General features: G+C 46.6%; 1 protein-coding gene across 5 annotated transcripts in view; it reads right to left on the bottom strand.

The window, feature by feature from the left end:
* Positions 1-17,921, bottom strand: part of Ston2 (stonin 2) — a 166,312-nt gene extending 148,391 nt beyond the window's left edge. For 4 of the 5 annotated variants that reach the window (XR_007593616.1, XR_007593618.1, XR_007593617.1 and 1 more), the window contains exon 1: positions 17,778-17,921. The gene's annotated coding sequence lies outside the window, so the exon portion shown is untranslated. Of the gene's footprint in view, positions 1-16,382; positions 16,513-17,777 lie in introns of all 5 variants that reach the window. The other variant, XM_050152389.1, reaches the window with a different exon arrangement.
* Between the last annotated feature and the right edge of the window lie 880 nt (positions 17,922-18,801).

Here is an 18,801-nt window from a genome sequence, read left to right as displayed (position 1 = left end):
TAATGAGGTCTGGTGCCCTCTTCTGGCCTGCAGACATACACACAGACAGAATATTGTATACATAATAAATAAATAAATAAATAAATAAATAAATAAATAAATAAATAAATAAATATTAATTTAAAAAAAAGAAAAGAAATTTACTTATCTGTTCATTAATTTATTGTGCCTTGGTGCACATCTGGAGATTCGAGGACAACTTGCGGGTGTCAGTACCCTCCGTCCACCACGAGGGAGGCAGGGATCAAGCTCAGGCCATCAGGCCTGGTGACAAGCACCTTTACCTGCTGAGCCATCTTGCTGGCCCTAAAGTGTAATGCCTCTCAATATAGTTCTATAAAAGAGATGGAATCACCAGGATACACTGTTGATCCTGATTACATATTTCCAAAGAGGAAGCAGTTCTCATCCACTAGCAGGAAGAAACTGGAACCTGTCTGAGGACCAAGAGGCTACTTCCTGGGATCTTCTCTCAACCAGAGCAAAATTCAAAAACCTTTCTGCCCCACCCCTCAAAATGTGTTAATTTAAGGTTGATATCAACCTTTTTATAAAGACTGTGAAAACACTCTAAAAAGGGAAATAGGCTGGGCGGCGGTGGCGCACGCCTTTAATCCCAGCACTCGGGAGGCAGAGGCAGGCGGATCTCTGTGAGTTTGAGGCCAGCCTGGACTACAATAGCTAGTTCCAGGACAGGAACCAAAAAGCTACGGAGAAACCACGTCTCAAAAAAATCAAAAAAAAAAAAGGAAAATAGGCTTTGAAAACTTAGTAGGCCAATACAGTTTGCATGTACTTCTGTGTCACCCCCCCCCACACACACACACCAATCTACTCTTATAGCAAGATTAAAACCAGGCCTGTGATTTACTTTCCCTAGGGAAAAAAATCCAGATCAAGAATATTCCTGTTGAAATCCCAATAAAGGTTTGAATGATTCCAAAATCTCACTGTAAAGTTGTATTTCACAGGCACAGAGTTAATACTACCATTCACAAATTATACTTAAAAAATAAGGGGCTCAGCAGTTAAGAGCACACTGACTGGCTCTTCCAGAGGTCCTGAATTCAATTCCCAGCAACCACATGGTGGCTAACAACCACCTGTAATGAGATCTTCTAACCTGCAGGGCCACATGCAGGCAGAACCCCGTATATATAATAAATAAATAAAGCTTAAAAATAAATAAATAAATAAAGTGACAACTAAAGCTATGAGTTTTAAGTATTGATGGTGCCGCATGCTTTGTACTATAATGTGATCTTCACATGAACTCTGCGAGGTAAAGGGCAACTACTGGCATTTATTTTCTAGATAAAGAAACAGAGGCTTGGATGGGCCAAGTTTCTTTCACAGGTTCACATAAGTAGGTGGATAAGCTAAGACATAAACCAATTCATCAGAAAGCCATGATTATCTGCTCTGTGGCTATGTAACATTCCATTGGATTATTGGCCTTTAAAGTTGTATATTTGATCTTTTTAATCAGAAAGATTTTTTTTTTTTAAGTAGGAAGTCCCGGGACCAACATTAGTATAAACAACGACCAGTTCACAGGCTCCAAATTTGATCTACCTTTTTTGCTAGAAAGTCCACATGCCAGTTCCCTGAAAGAAGAGTGACCAGTTCCCCCCACGGCTGCACAGCCAAGGGTGAACAGGAAACTCAAGGCTGAAGTCTAAGATCTGTAGGATCTTTGAACTAGAGGCCTGGATTACTGTCCTGTTCTTGCCTCTTCTTCCTTCCCTGGCCTGGGGCTTTCAGGGAAGAGTGGCAAGTTTGAATGAGTGTTCAATTTGAATGACCTAGGCTAGTGCTCAAGGTCAAGCTTCTCTGCAGGGGCTTGACCACACGGAAGGATCAAGAACAAAGAGGTAGGGAGATACCAGCTGTGGTGGGACTGAGTTGGTCCTGGCTTCAAAGGAATCACAGCTTGCTGCCCAGTGGTCTCAGAGGATAGTAGGGACTTTGCACTGGACAAGGAGGCGCTTGGAGGCCGAGTATATCTGGCAGCTGTCGCTTGGTTTTGTTCTCTTTGGGTCAGAGTTCACTATATGGTGGTGGCTCAACTTCCCCATGTATAGCGTGCACTATTGGCTCCTGTGGCAGCATATGGGGAACGTAAGAGTCTATGCCTTCGGTGTGGTACTTCATCTGAATCCAGAAGTAGTTTGGGAGAACCCCCGCATCAATCTTGGACAGCAGAATGGCTTACCCCAGTAGACTTGGTCACCACAGCAGCCTGGAGAAAGGTGAGGCTGAGGGCTTCCAAGGTGCCTAAGAGATAGCCTATATAGGAAGCGTAGTGAAGATAAGAGCCCATGTTGGTAGTTAGTATACAATCTCACAGACACAGGAGGCTGGGGATGACCCAGCAGGTGCCTTGGGCCTTTGGTTATCTGTGCTTATGGGGCTTCTTTGGGGTATTAGACTTCTGTCTCAGAACACCACCCACTCGTTCCTTCCCCTTCCCAATCACTGAAGAAGCACTCATTTGATATCCCCCGTTACTTGGCACATCTAGTGAAATTCTGTGGCTAGAGATGACTAAAATCTATCGTCTTCAAAGAGATAGGCAGATGGACAGACATGGCATAATAGGATTGGGGCTACACCAGAATTCAGCTGTGCCATGGCCATGCAGAAGGTGACTCAGTTCCATCTGGGGCCAGCTAAGAACAAATAGGGGGAAAGCCACAGGTTTGAAATAGAAGTGGAAATCAGCTGGGTTCTGGGGTCACAGGTGAGAGAAAAGGACTTTCTCGGATAGCAGCCCTGTCTCTATAAGAACAAACCATGAGAATACAATGTACCCTTTTTGGGTACATTTGTTTGTTTGTTTTGTTTTTTTGAGACAGGGTTTCTCTGTAGCTTTGGAGCCTGTTCTGGAACTTGCTTTGTAGACTAGGCTGGTCTTGAACTCACAGAGATCTACCTGTCTCCTAAGTGCTGGGATTAAAGGTGTGCACCATCACCGCCTGTCTTAAAATGTACCATTTTATTCAGCCTTGTTCACACAGTCATGACAACATGTAAAACTACTGTCAACCACCCCAAAGTTATACAACAGGAATCCCTAATTCTTATGTCCACACATGGACCTTGCCTTGTCTAATTCCATACTTGGACATGCTGATCATAAAAGCTGGAGATAGATAGATGATAGATAGACAGATAGATAGATAGATAGATAGATAGATAGATAGATAGATAGATAGATAGACAGACAGACAAGAAAGCAGGATATGGAGATACAGAGAAGCCATGAGATGAGGGATGGCTGTGCTTCAAAGGTGAGGTTAGAGTTCACAAAGGTTTTTCCACACAGAGCTAATACAAGGGATGGGATAAAAGGCAGGAGTGGTGGATACACAGACGGCTTCAGGATGTCTGTTTTGTACATGCTTGGAAATTCAAATTCCAATAGTTCTTAGGGGTAAGATCCCCCTCAAAACAACAGCATTGAAATGCCAAGTGTTCATAAAAAGTCTAGTGAATGAAAGTCTGCTGTCTTCTGACCTACAGATAATTTGGTTTGGAAAAATGAGGAGCTGGGAGGAAGGCGGAATGAGGAGAGGTTGGAAAGACCAAGAATAAGATTGTGCACTGCAGGTGGGGCCCAGAGACCAGGTCCTGAAATGAAAGCAACGGATGCCAATCAAACAAGTGAGATGAATAACACAGCTTATTTTATGTTTCAGAAAGATCACTCTGGAAGCAATGAAGAGGGAAGACAGGAGGGGCAAAGATAAGCAAGAAATACGGTCATGAAACTAGCAAGATTGAGGAAGAGAATGTTTTTACGGGGTATAGCATCAAGACCCAGGGATGAAATCTGTTAGGGTTCGTTTAGAATAAAGAAGTCTTTATTTATATAGTAGACAGATGAAAAAGACCCTGGGGAGGGACCAAGTTGTATCGTTTGCCGAGACAAGGACTTCAGGAGGAAGGGTGGCTGAGGGAGAGAGGGATATGATGAGCTCAGGGTGGATGAGTGGGTTTGATGGGGCTGTGTGACTGGGCTGTTCCCGGGGTCTGTTGAGCCAGTCAGTCTAGAGCTGGAAGAATACTGATGAGCGCTGCTAAGAGATACTGAAGGACCACTAGGAACAAGAATGTTAGATTGGGAGGCGTGGAGTGAATACGATTTGGAGAAATAGGAATTAAGTTTGGGATCTGAGGAAGGTCACTAATTATGGTTGGAGATGATAAGCAGCCGCTGGGGGAGTTTGCTTTGTCACCATCCTGAAGAAGTGGAGAAGCAGGAGCCCAGAGGAAACCGGGGGAAAGAGATATGTATGTTTACTCCACAAGTGTCAATCATTCGGTAACACGGAGACAGGGAAGTTCTACCAGGCTCAGGCACAAGGGAGGAGAGGGAGCCAGAAGGAGGCTGAGGGGAGCATCGTAGAGGTGTCAGTTTGGGGTGTCCATCTTTCGGGTCCTGAAGAAACCAACCCTTTTCACCTGTTCATAGTATGGCCTGTTGGTGCACCGACAGGTTTCACAAGCAGTTATGTTCCTATGGACTGCATCAGAAAGAATTTTCCAGGGTGGGCCACAGGCAAGATGTAGGACCCTGGAACCAGTTCTTGATCTTTTCTCACATGAGAGGGTGAGCTGAATCTCTTGATTCAGGAAAAAGCACACATGTGTGAGACATCATTTCCAGTTTAAGGTGCTTTATGGACAGCCTGCCCAACCTGCAACTGAGAATACCCTTGGGACCTCTGATTCCCTGTAAAAGACTCAGCCCCAGAACAACCTGTCCAGTTCAAGTCAAACCAGACGGAATCATTCCAGAGTGGCAGAGACGCGGTGGTTTCCACACTGACCCCGAGCTGACGATTCCTTCCATTTTCAGCAATGTAGAGGGGGATCTGCTTCCCTTTTCTGAGAATCCTGACCCAGGCAGACAACCAAAAAAAAAAAAAAAAAAACAAAACAAGACAGCCACACACACATAAAAACAACAACAACAACAACAAAAGGACCACTGCAGGGGGCCTCAAAGCTGCAGCTGCAAAGGGGCCCCAGCCTGATTGTGACCTTATCATTGTACACCAGGCTGTGTACTAGATCTCTCACACACGAGACATCCCAAGTCTACATGTCGGCTGAAGGCAGAGGTGTGTGGGTTTCTCCAGCTGCCGGGATAGATGAACTCAGACACCCTGGTCATGTCAACAGGGGCTGGCCAAGCTTCAGTAAAACAGGCTCTGGGTTTTTGATATGTGAAATGCACCAACGTCCCTTCCTTTCTGGAAGCTGTTATGTACAGGGTGTGCGTGTTATATGTGGCCCGACTACGGGACAAGAGAATTTTCGTCATAAAATATGAGCAACTGACCACGTTTAAAGGGTCACAGTTCACCTGTCCCTACACTTCAAGCTCATTTCCCCTTTCACATCAATTTTGAATTTGTCTATTTTTTATTTAAAAAAAAAGAATATATTCCTGCTAAAGATAATCTGGAAAATGTCTACAAATACACCCATGGCATGCTTACAAAGCAGCTATTCTCAACTTGTGGGCCACGACCCCTTTTGGGGGTTAAATGACCCTTTCTCGGGGCTCGCCTAAAGCCACTATTGGGAAGCACAAATATTTACATTATTTTTCATAACAGAAAAATTACAGTTACGACGTAGCAATAAAAATAACTTTATCGTTGGGGGGGTCACCACGACATAAGGAACTGTATTATAAGGTCACAGCATTAGGAAGGTTGAGAACCACTGTTCCAAAGTGATGTGATTTATATTTATATAACTGTTTGCATGCATTTCAACTTCCTGGAGACATGACTATTGTTCAAGGGAGGCGTGCCCTGTGGGGGCAGGATAGCCTGTCACCACAGACAAATGAGACAGGATCCTCTGACCTTGTGCCTCCCTGTGCTAGCACCTTAGTGGCTAAGAATTATTTAGTCTATTGTTTTCTCCCCCCAAGTTGGTGGAAATTTCCCACCATTCATGCCTATTCTTTTTACTTCCTCAAACTGGAAGACCAGAAAGAAAAAGTTTCAACCCTGGAAGGTCTTTCCTATTAAATTTCCTACTTTGATATTTCTAATGTTTTCTTTTTCCAGTCCTCACATCACCCACGGCCATCTGGAAGCCGTTTCTCAGAACGCTCCGGTATCGATTTAGAAACAAACCACGCCGTGGCATGTTCTTGGTCCCGCCACCGCTAATAGTAGTATTTCTTTGGGTAGACAGCTCACTGACAGTAACTCTTGCAAAACAGAAAAACCACAAATTCAAAGCATAGAAACCATAAATGCAAACACAGCAGACATACTACTTAGAGAAGGAGGGGCAAGATGAGAGAGCTTGCATGCATCTCCAGCGTCTGCAGAGAGTAAACATCTCAGATGCTGGAGAGATGGCTCAGCGGGTGACAAGCTCACTGTGCAAGGAGGAGGACTACAGTTCAGATCCCCAGTGCCTGTGTGAGTGCCAGAGAGACACAGTAGCACACCTGCAACATCAACAGAGGAGGCAGAGTTAGAGGGCTGGGGGGCAGGCAGGGGCAGTGAGAAACAAGCTGGCTACACTAGCTAAATCAGCAATCTCTGGGCTCAAATAAGAGACTATAGGGTAAGGGGTGATTGAGGAGGATTCCCAAGGTGTTCAGATGCACGTGTCTATGTGCACCCACACACACAAGTGTTTTCACACATTGAGCATGTGTATACATATATGTACACACACAATAAATAGTAAAAAAAAAAGACTAAGACTTAAAAACTAGATTTGAAATATTTACAGATCAAAATTAAGTGGCTTCAAACAACTACAGCGTCTGAATTTACAAGAGAAGAGGAGCTTGTCTGTGACAAAACAAGGAGGATCTTCCTTCTTGGCCCAGAGTGGCAGAGAGAGCAGGCACGAGGTTACTGTCACAGACAGAAATGACCCCACACACACCCACACACACTCCTTTTAATGCCTGTATTTTCTCTGAATGCCTCTGCACCTGTAGCAATTCATGTAGCAATTGCCACAACACAGGCCAGACTTGATCTCTACATGAAGTGTTTCAATTACAGAGAAACCTAAGCAACTGGCAAGTGTGTGAAATTTACTGCACTATCTCCTTGCACTCCGCCTTTATGTTTAATTTACAAAGGGGGGGGGGCGGGGAGGAGGAAAAGAGTAGCAGTGAGTAGAGTGGAGATTCTCCATCCCCGTCCGGGGAGAATCGAAAGGGCTTTAAGGACGCGTGAACTGCGGCTGTTCCTTCCTCTAATGTGACGGCAGGACATGAGTGCTCACGGTGACAGCCGGAGGGACCACTTCAGAGCATTAGTGCGGCACTCCCAGAGCCCTCCCACCTTCGATGGGCTGCTGCCACCAGTTACCAGCTGACAGGGATGGGAACTCGGTCTCAGAGACTGGAGACTGAGGTCCCCAAGGACACACGGCTGCTGAGAGATCAGGTCGTAGCTGATGCTAGTTTATTGATTTTTAGGTCTATGGATGAACCCCCTCACCAGACACTGCAAACGACACAAACAACCCAGTAAAATGTCAACCCCCAAGAAGTCCATTTCTTATACTGGAAAGGGGGAGGGAAGCAAACTAGAGATTGAGAGCCAGATTGGCATTTTCTGAAAGCCAGAACTCAAATGACCCTGGTTCACGCCCAGAACTCCCTCCCTGACTCCTTTCGCTTTTTCCCAGCATTCGGTCCCTGTCCTAGATACTGTTGCAATGCTCTGAAGAGACATCATGACCACAGCAACTTGTAGAAGAGGCCATTTAACTGGGGGCTTGTGTGTAGTTTCAGAAGGTTAGGCCATTCTCCTCACAGCAGGAGGCAGGCAGGCATGGCAGGCAGGCAGGCAAGCATTAAGTAGTTAAGAGATAAATCCTGATCCACAGCCAGCAGGCAGAGAGGGAAAAACTGAGACTTGTGTGGACTTCTGAAACCTCAATACCCATTCCCAGTGACACACCTTCTCCAACGAGGCCACACCTCCTCAACAGGGCACACTTCCTAATACTTCCCAGAAAGTTCCACTCCATGGTGACTAAGCATTCAGATCTATGAGCCTGGGCAGGGGCATTCTCAATCAGACCCCCATAGGTCCCATCAAGAAGCCTGAGACCATCATGTACCCATCTTCCAGCTTCAAATTCTCAACTGCTTCCATCCAATGACCAGTTTGTGTCAATGTCTAACGGCCTGTCAAAGTTAACATCCAAACTTGGCCAATGACTTGCTCTCCTGAAAACTCCTGCAGCCCCCAGAAGGGTTCCCATCCAGGATGAACGCAATAGGGACCTAAGAGATGGCTTTGTGGCTAAAGTAAGTACCTGTTGAACGAGAATACAGATGTGAATCCGTATCCCCAACACCCATGTGAAAAACTAAGGGCAAAGCAGCACACACTTGTAACCCCAGTGCTGAGGGGCAGAGACAGTGGGTCCCAGAGCGTCTCTGGTCAGCTACTCTACCTGTGATAGCAAGCTCCAGATTCAAAGAAAGACTCCACTTCACAAAATGAGGTAGTAAGACTAGTCAGACAGCAAGACTAGACTCCATGGGGGCAAGAAGGAGGAAGAGGAAGAGTCCTTGTGGTTTTTTGGAAAGGGATGGGAGGGTGGAGATGGGAAAAGGGGGTGGATATGCCCAAAATAAACTGTATAAAATTCTCAAAGAATTAACAAAAATAATTTAAAGAATGAGGTAAAGTAATCCCGATGTTCATTGCCGGTCTCTACACATGCCCACTTGGGTGAGCACACATATGAGTGAGTTCATGGAGAGGGACCAACACTCTTCCCAATGGCTCAAGCCAGGTTATCCAACCTTGGCTTCTCTTTTCCTCTTACACGGCGTCTCTTCTGTTCCTTTCCTGAAGGGGCAGTTTACGAGGATGCCTCCTGGGATTCTTTACCGTGGCCAGCACCTCAGTGCACTTGGTAAGACGGCTCACCAGGACTCACCAGGAGACCTTTACAACAGGCGCGACCATGTGAGCCATGCCTGTCACGGCACTGTCCAGCCCACACCCAGAAGCAGTCACCTTCCACTTCATTTTCTGTGCTATTCGATGAGTCCTTCTTATCTCCCAAACATCAATCTCAAAGTGCTTTATGACTCTAAATTAAATAACTCATGTAATCCTCATAACTCTAGGAAGTTCTGTAATTATCCCTTTACAGAGGTAAGGAAAATGATAATAATAAATAACTTATTACAAAATTGCAAACCTGAACAGTCCATCTAGAAGCTTTTATCCATCTGACCATATTCCAACCATGCAACATATCTCCCCCCCCCCCACGCTATAAATGTTCTTCCTGTAAGTAGAAACACTAGAAACCAGAAACTCATTTGTAATAAACTAGCCAGGACCCACCTCTGCAAAGGACCTAGACTTGACAGGTGCACAGGACAAAATGCAACCAAATGATAGAGGATCAAAGCCCCTGGTCCTGTGGCCACTGGAGAGACCACCCAAGCCACCCAGATTAAAGGCTAACATGTGACATTAAATGACTCTGATTCTTTGGAACTGTATCTCCAAGGCCTGCTCAGGCAGGAGGAACTTAAAACTCACCAGCGGCAAAGCATGTGAACGCTAGGGCCCTGAGAGTGATGGGGGGCACTGATAGGGGAGTCCCTAAACACTGTGATGGGGGGCTGGCAAGCTGCTACAGCCAGTACTGCCCACTCGGGCCAAAGAGACTGAGGAGTGAGTAGCTGTCAGACATGCAGTACAGATTGCCCCCTTCTCAAATGACCTCTTTTCTAAAGGTTAGTTTGTAACAGAAGCATTCAGGTAAGTGGAAATAGGAAAATAGATAGCCTCTTTCTCAAATAGCCTCTTTTCTAAAGGTTAGTTTGTAACAGAAACATTCCAGGGAAATGTTTCCAGAAGAAAAAGGAGAGAGAGAACTGTGCTTCGACCACACCGGGAAAATAAGGGCGGCTTTCTCCCACGGGGCTCTCTGTGGGTGTGCCTGCAGTGAACATCCAGTCCACCGATGCTGTGGAGGGCTTTCCCTTTCATTCCCAGACACCATAATGGTGATTAAGTGTACAGCTTCCAAACCTAAGGGATTAGAGGAGGTGGATTCAAAGCCCAGCTCCCCTCTAACCTCAGACCCTGTCTCAGCTGCAGAAGGAGACACACACTGACTCCAGGGGCAGAAAAGACAAAACGCCGCAGAGCCGAGGACCTGGCACATAGAAAAACTCAATGAGTGAGGGTTATTGGCAGGGATTTTGATCATTTCAATAACAATGTAAATTTTCCGCACTCTTCGGCTGTTTATCATGTGAATAGGGAAATGCAAACCCGAGGAAAAAATGAGTATTTTATGTTTGGCAAGAGTGGAGAGATAAGAAAGTGAGCTTTGGTTCTGACAGCTCTGGGTTCATAAAAACAGCTACTATGTAAACTGTGCTCCACCTAACCCTTGGTCTGGCTAGCCTCAGCCCACCCACTTAATCAAAGCATTATAGGTCTCCCCTTCCAAAGTGCCAATCAAGAAAGATAGACAGACAGACTTAGTTCTTAAGCAAACAATGAAATCAAATCTGTTCTTAAATAAACCGTCTCACTTTTTTTTTTAAGCAGTTATAGGCCTGGGGAAATGACTCAGTAAATAACAGTAGCTGTCATGCAAACATGAAGACCCGAGTTCAAGTCCCCAGAACCCATATAAAGGCCTGATGCAAAGTACAAGTGTCTATTATAAACTCAGTATGGGGAGATGGGGGCAGGTGGTGAATCCTTGAAAACTTGAAGGGTATCTAGTCTGGCATATGCCAGAGCAAAGCAACTAAGAGACCTAGTATCAAAAAGCATGGAAGGTGAGGACTGGCCCTCTGACCCTCATGCTATGGCACACATGTGCCCACATTTACATACAGAGACACATCAAGAAGAGAAGGGAGGAGGGAGAAGAGGAGGAAAGAGGAGAGGAGGAGGAGAAGAGGAGGAGTTGTAACTGGCATCCTCTCCCACATGCCAATTCCCAAGGCTTAATATTAATTACAAACTGTTTAGTCAATGGCTCAGACTTCTTACTGGCTACTTCTACATATAAATTAACCCATTTCTAATAATCTGTGTATCACCACGTGCCCTGTGGTTTCCCAGTAATGCCCTGGCATCTTACTCCTCCAGCGGCTGCTGGCATCTCTCTTGACTTTGCCTTCTTTCTCCCTGTATTCAGTTTGGCTTTCCCGCCTAGCTATATTCTGCCTCAAAGCAGCTTTATTCACCAACCAATAAAAGCAACACATATTCACAGCATACTGAAGGACGTCCCACGTCAGCGAGGAGCAGCAGCAAGAGCAATTCCATACCTTCAAAAGGCAGGCAATAGAGGGCTGTATCAAGTTGGTAATGGCTTGGTGTCTCACTCCCAAGTACAGCAGACTGAAAGAAACTGACAGACCCACAGCCTGCTGACATTTGGTGACCTGTCACCAGACCCTGGCTGACATTTGATAGAAAGAACTCAATGCCATTTTATTCAGACAGCACATTTGTACAGACCCAAGCACAAAAATGGCACTTTCTTTCAATAAAAGCCACGGTGAAGCCTGAAAGAAAAGGGTGCAATTATCTAAACTTAAAACTAATGAGGAGTTTTAGGCATTAACAGTCGAAGACCTCTGTGGTGTATAATGCTAGCTGGAGAAATCCTCGCTAGGTGGCAAGGCCCAAAGTCCTTAGTGTCACAGTCCTTGTGATGCTCTGGGAAGCAACTTAAGCCAGGCACCAGCTTAATGTGAGGAGAGGTGGGGGTCAGCTGACATGGAAGTGCCAAGGGATTCCTGAATGACTGTGAACCTCCCATTTGCCCTTTAAGTCATTTCAGAAGGAGAGAGTGGCTGATGGTCTGCCAGACGACAGCATGTACGGTAGGGTTAGGCTTTATTTATAAAGAGGTTTGACAGCCTCAGCTCCCAAGTGCTTTCCTATTAATAAAACGAGCATGGTAAGAAGGTCACATCAGAGTTCCACGCTATTCATCTACTAATGAATAATATTCAGTGGTTAGGAGGTTATGCAAATTTTTATGAGCATGAGCATTTATACGAGATGGGCAGAGGGCAGCTAAGCAAGGAAGAGAACCCATTAGCTCCAGCCTCTCTGCTTTCTGTGGACTCTCTCATCCCAGACGAAGCGTCTTGTCAGGGAGTCTGATGTGAGTCACCAGGGCTGAACCACAGTTCACAGAGGTTCGTTATCTATGAAACCAGTGCTTTTGCCCCCTGAAATCTTCTACATCCCTCCCAGGGCACCTGCTCCTTCGCAGACCTACACAGCCAGGGCTCTGAATTCCTAGCACTCGGTACCTTCTTAGTTAATTGCCCACTGACTGTCAGTGGTCTCACCATTAACTGGTATTAATTTATGCAAATAGTATGCCCCCTCTCTCCTAGAACAGAGGCTGTCGAATGACACAGATTCCCCACAACTTCCTCTAGTGTTTTGTACCCAGAAGGATGGTCAATATCATCATGTGAGCCACCTTCCAAAGGCGATGCTGGACCATCACAAACATCCGAATCATTGAGCATCATCTTCTGATCAAACACATACCTGCTAAGTGTGGTACTCTATCAAATCTCAGGTCTTTTCAAGTGCCACTCTATGTTTTAGTTTTGGCTCACTCTATTTTATATAAACAATATACACTGCTTCTAAAATTCTCTATGCATATCCCATTAAGATATTTTATGCTCCTCGCCTTGAAACACATCTTCTAAGCTGCTAGTCAGTACTCAGAACTTTGGGCCCAAAATGATTTCATGTGCTCACATGCTGCATATTAGGGTGTTGTGGAATATTAGTCGAAGATGAGTTACATTTGTTTATGCTGTGGGACATTTGTTTAATGATGCAAAGACGTGCTGCATTCTTTTATGTTGTGTTTGTTTAACTCTATGAAGCTGTGTTACTTTTTCTGTCCAAGACACCTGATTGGGCTAATAATGATCAAAACAGCCATTAGCTAGGCGGGAGAGGGATAGGCGGGGCTGCCAGGCAGAGAGAATAAATAGGAGAAGACTGTGGGAGGGGAAAAGAAAAAAAAAAAAAAAAAGGAGAGGAGGACTCCAGGGACCAGCCACCCAGTTATACAGCAAGCCTGGAGTAAGAAGTAAAGTAAGGTTTACAGAAAGATAAAAGCCCAGAGGCAAAAGGTAGAAGGGATAATTTATGTTAAGAAAAATTGGATAGAAACAAGCCAAGCTAAGGCCAAGAATTCATAAGAAAGAATAATTCTCCACGTGTTTAGTTGGGAGCTGGGTGGCAGGCCCCCAAAAGACAAAAGAATAAAAACAAACAAACAAAAATAATCAAACAGCATTAGGGTGGGCACACAACAGCTATCTGGCTCCTAGATAGAGGTCACCCCTTTGTTAAGTCTGAAATTGAGAAAAAGAAAGAAAAGAAACTCTTGTTTCGTTTCCTGCGCAAACCAACATGTTTTCTCTTTAACAACCATTTTTCAAGCACTCTGTCATTGCAAGAGTGATGAGTCAGCGTTGAGGGAATTGCTGGGACTTGTTCCTCCTATTACAACAAGCCCAAGAGTTCGGGGTTGGTTGTTCTTGGATTCTCAGAGGATATTTATCTTGGGGTAAAGATGGGCTGCAATTTGCAATGACCACACCATACAGATGTTTAGTCATGAAGGTGACCTCAAATGAGACAAGCAATTTCTTGGTCTGACTCTCATAAAATTCAGCCAAAAGTCCACCCAGTAGGCAAGCTCCATGAGAGGTTAGATTGGAGTGACAAAAGAGTGAGAGGGGCTAAGACTGGAACACGTGGACAGGCCAGGAAGAGAGGTCTGGAGCCGGATGGGAGGGTGTGTGCTCAATGGCAGGATGGAGAGGCTGGGCAGAATTACAAAGGGGTGGGACAAAGCAACCCTTGTATGCTTCTAAACTCTCCAACTCTGAGCTGCTTTGCATTTTCTCACTAGGAGAATTGCATGTGACATTTAATATAAACCTAGCTGGGCAGGGTAGTACACACCTGCACCCTCAGTACTTAGGAGGCTGAGGCAGGAGGATTGCTGAGAGTTCCAGGACAACCAGGGTGACATAATAAGGCTCTATTAAAAAACAAAACAAAACAAAAACCTCAAGCAAGCAAGCAGTTAATAATAGGAGACTCAAGGACTCCTACACACCCTGATGCTCGTGGCCTGGGGCAGCCTACAGCAGGACAAATGCCCCAAGAACACTAGAATTATTCATAGCCCCCCCTTCAGGTCTTTCTCTCAACTACATCTTAATTTCCGCCTTTAGCAGTTTTCAATGTGAGACCTCTGGGCCAGCAGCATCAGCATCTTCAGAATACTAGGTCCAAAAGCTTACTCTCAGGCCTGACCCTGGACTGACTGGCTCAGAAACTCTGGGGTGGAGCTGGGGGTGGAGCCAGCAAGCTGTTGACTGGAGTCTTCCAAGCAGTGCTGATGCCCTTAAAGTTTGAGAGCCATGTTTTTAGATGATATTAGAAGATAATGTCAACATAGATAAGCATGATCACTGTAGGAAGACTCATGAAAAAGACAAGCCCCTCAAATATCAGATAAAGAATTTTCTAGACCTGTTATTTCAAGACATATGAAGGGGATTTGAGGCTGTTGGGTGAACTCAGGACCTCACCATCTCTTGCTTTTAATCTCACCGATTTCAAACTTCTCTCTACAATGCTACTGGAGATTTGTGTTTGGCCTGAAAAAAAATCTGACTTTGGTAAACCCCATTTAAAGTCCTCCATTAGGAGCTGGGGAGACGGACCATGAGGTAATAGTGCTTGCTCCACAAGCATGAGGACCTGAGTTCAAATGTCCAGCACCCATGTAAAAAGACTCATAAACCTGTAATACCCGGTAGTGTGGGGAGCAGAGACGGTGGAATTGTAGGAGCCTGCTGACCACCAGCCTCGCCGGATGCAATGAGAGACCCTGTCTCAAGATAATGAGGAAGAGAGAGTAAGTCGGATACCCCAAATCCTCCTTTGGCTTCTAGGTGCACAAACGGTGCACACACACACACAAACACACACACACACACCTGCCTTTAGTGGTTGTGTTCTGCCTATAAAATAAAGTCCCAAGTGCCTGGTCTACAACCCCAAATTCTTCATTATCTACCTCTGGTAACTTCCCTGACCTTGTTTTCTTCCCCGCTTCCAATCTCCACAGCCATGTCTCCCCATCTGCAGGAAGCTTATATTGTCTCTGACATCATGGTTGACCATGTCACTGACCTTGGCCAACAGCATGAAGCTGTAGGGACAGCCCAGCCACCGCTCACATCCTAGCAAACTTTAAATGTGAGCATCTTACGTCTTTCCCCTGCCATAAGTGAAGTTGGTATTGTCTTTGGGCAAGGCTGGTTTGTTTTTAAGTTATGTGGGACTGTAAATAAAGACACATGAGGATCCACCTGGATGCACAGCATCAAGGAGCAAGGAGTTTGAGTGACCATAGAGCAGTGGGATTTGGGGTGACTTGTCGCTTAGCCCAAGCTGACTACAGCAACACTTGTCATCTTTCCACCCCGCTTGCAGTGGCTTCTCTCCTCTCTTCTACCTTGCTACCAATGACTTCGGCTGCTCATTCTATCCTGAGCTCAAGCCGTAAACTCTCAACCTGGGCTTTATCTCTAAAAGGTCACCCTCACTTTTAGAACCTCCTCTAGAGGCCACAGACCTGAAACTCTGTCCTGGGAGCTGTGTTATGGGCTTCCCACCTAACATCATCATCATCATTATTATTTTATCATACCGTCTCTTCACTATTTAACAAAATCATTACAGAGAACCACAGCAGGGTGGCCAAGTTTCCCAGCCACAGTTAGAGCCAGGGCTCTCACCGGGTGGGAGTCTGGCTTTGAATGAAGCAATCTGCCCTGTGCCACATACCTCTGTCCCTCCCCAGCTGCAAGCTTTCCAATCCTCCCACTCTGCTGGGAAGGAAAAAGGCTATGGCAACAGCTGAAATCCACACTAATCTCACACTTGCACGATTTGCAGCTAGAAATGTACCCTGGGCCTGAGAAGACACACTTTTCCTAGATGGTGTATTCATCCTAAGGTAGACAAGGCACTGGGAACCTCAGGAAAACAGGGCTAGTTTGTCTGACCTTTCCCCTGCCAGGTCCAGGCTGCAGGGGTGGGGTGGGATGCCGCGACAAGCAGATGGCCACTGAGAACACAGAGGTCTTTAGGGTTTGTTCCAGAGGAGGAGGCAGAAGGCTCACAACTCCAACAAGCGATACATGTGATATCTTGAGTTTAGTAGCACAAATAAGCATGTAGTCAAGTATCTGTTTGTGTCTCAGATTAGACAGCAAATGGGCAAGGATATGACAACAAAGGTCTGACCTAGAGCACCCGAGTCAGGCATCCCGTCAGTTGCATAGAGTCAGAAACACAAATTTCAGTTTTCTGTCAGCTGCTGGCATTATGTCATAAGGTTGAGAATTTCCTTTGTGTTTCTGCTTTTCTCTCTCACCTTTAAAAAGAATAAGAATCATAAAACGCTAAAAATAATTCCCCCATTACTCCGATCAACCATACAAATAGGGAGAGACAGAGAATTCAACCAAGTACCGTGATATTCTTTCTGAAAAACATTCACAGGGATACAAAGCATTGGTTACTAATTCAGATTCATTTACCTCTGCCATCCTTTCCCATGGGATATATTTATTACCTTTAAACGAGACCATCAGTAACATTGACATTTTTCTCCTTGGAGAGTAGAAAGCTGCTAAATGCTCCAAATGACTGTTGGGCCTGTTTGGACAGGTCTGATTTACTCTTAAAACAACCATCCACTTCACAATAAATAGTAAGAGCCAGCGTCTATCGAATGCTTGGTGCCGTGCTTGATATTTTTCAGATCCTGGCTCGTACAATCTTTCAAACAACGAGTGTAATCAGTGCCATCACTTTATAGATAAGGAGAGCAAAATAGGCGCAGAAAGCCTGGAGGAGACAGGGTGGAAGGCAAGCAGCCGCAGTAGCTGCACAGAACCAGAGTTAATGATTCACTGAAGCCCTCAGGCAGCTCCTTTCAACAGAGTCTGTGTGGGAACACACACACTCTCTCTCTCTCTCTCTCTCTCTCTCTCTCTCTCTCTCTCTCTCTCTCTCTCTCCAACCCTTCATCTCATGGAGAGGTCAGTGTCCAGCAAGTCTTCCCCCTTTCCTCTGCCCCCCTCCCGCCCTCCCCAGTCTTCAACTCTCCATCCCAATGAGAGGCGGTGACCTGCAAATTGCTTGGCAACGCGCGCAGGAAACTCCATCCAAAGCCCGGGGTCCAGGCGGCCCCTGGGCGCTGTCCAGCGGGCAGAGAGCCTGAGAGGCCAGGCTGGGGTCCTGTCTCAGAACACCCCGAAGCTGGGGCGCAACGCCAAGGCCGGGATTTCGAGCGGGGGTGGGGCAAGGCACTGTCTCCAAGGACACCTGTTGTCGCCTCCCCACTCAGGACAGCGAAGCTGCCCTGGCCGACTTGGATCTCAGGGGAAGGCATTGGCTGGCAAGAAGTGCTGGGGTGAGCATGGGGGTCACAGGAGACTCCCCACGAACACCCCGCGGAGGCCGCCTCCCTTCGTCCCTCCTCAACGGCCCCCTGAGGCTGGTGGCAAGGTAGCGTTTGGCGTTGGCTCCGTGCGCGGTGCTCGGAGACGCACGGCGCTAGGACCTCGCGGCCCGCGCCCCCCCCTCCGTCCACCTGCGGCGCCTAGGTCGCTCCCCAGCGCGGGTTGTACTCACCAGTGTCGGGGTGAGCAGAGTCCCGGCGTCGGCGCTGAGGTCCGCGCCACCACCAGCTCCCCAGCCCAGCCTCCGTCCCGCCGCCGCTCTAGCAGAGCTGCCTCCGGGTCGCCGCGCCACCACAGCCCGCTCGCGACTCTGGGCTTGCTGGGCGCCCGCCGGCTCTGGGAGCAGCTCCCGCCGCTCCTGATTGGTCGTAGCGTGTGCTAGAGCCGCTCTCTGATTGGACAGGAGGAGTGGGATGGGCGGGGTCCCTCCTGGAGCTTTGCTGCCCTGGCCTTGGTCCCCCACCTCACCTGGGGCCAGCAGGACTCTGAAACCGGCTCCGATCCCCTCTGCACCCAGTGGGGTCGGCCGAGCAAGCAGCTGCGGGTGGGAACAGTGTCACAGGAGTGGCGGGAACTTGGGATCATTATGGAATCCAGCTACTGTCCCTGAGTGCGGGTGGTTGTGAACCTCCACCATGCTGGGAAAGGTGCTCCCCTGGACTCTCTCAGGCAAGCCACTTTGACTTTACATTTATTTTTCTGTACTTTTTACTGTAGGGTGTAGGGCTTAGAACAGACGTCTGTAAACAGTAAGTGCCAAACAGTGTTTGTGAACTCAAATTGAACGCCACACACAATCTGTGTATGGTCCCTACCTGCCAGAACTAACAAAAGGGAAGCGATTTGTGGGAGAGCCCAATACCGTCAATATATTAAGAACTCTGTGCTAGGTACTGTCCAAGAAAGGAGAAAGATGGGTTGAGGTCACCGACAAAGAACTTAATACCTAGTTAGAGGGATGAGGCTGATTCATAACATAATAATTACCCTAGTACTAACAAGGTGCATATTATTTGGCGGGCATTATTCCAAGAACTTTATACACACTTTTATAATCCAGAAATTCAGGAAAAGTCTGCCATAAAGACATTTACGTGTGCGTGAGCCTCAGGGATAGAACACAGACGTTCTGAAGAGGCCACAATTTCATCGGAAAGACAGTAGCAGGGCCCTAAGCTCTGGGGAGAAGAGGGGAC

This window comes from Alexandromys fortis, unplaced genomic scaffold (genome assembly GCF_014885135.2).
Source record: "Alexandromys fortis isolate MF-2015 unplaced genomic scaffold, M_Fortis_MF-2015_v1.1 scaffold_47, whole genome shotgun sequence".
In the NCBI taxonomy this organism is placed as follows: Eukaryota; Metazoa; Chordata; class Mammalia; order Rodentia; family Cricetidae; genus Alexandromys; species Alexandromys fortis.
This window is presented reverse-complemented; position numbering and strand designations above follow the sequence as displayed.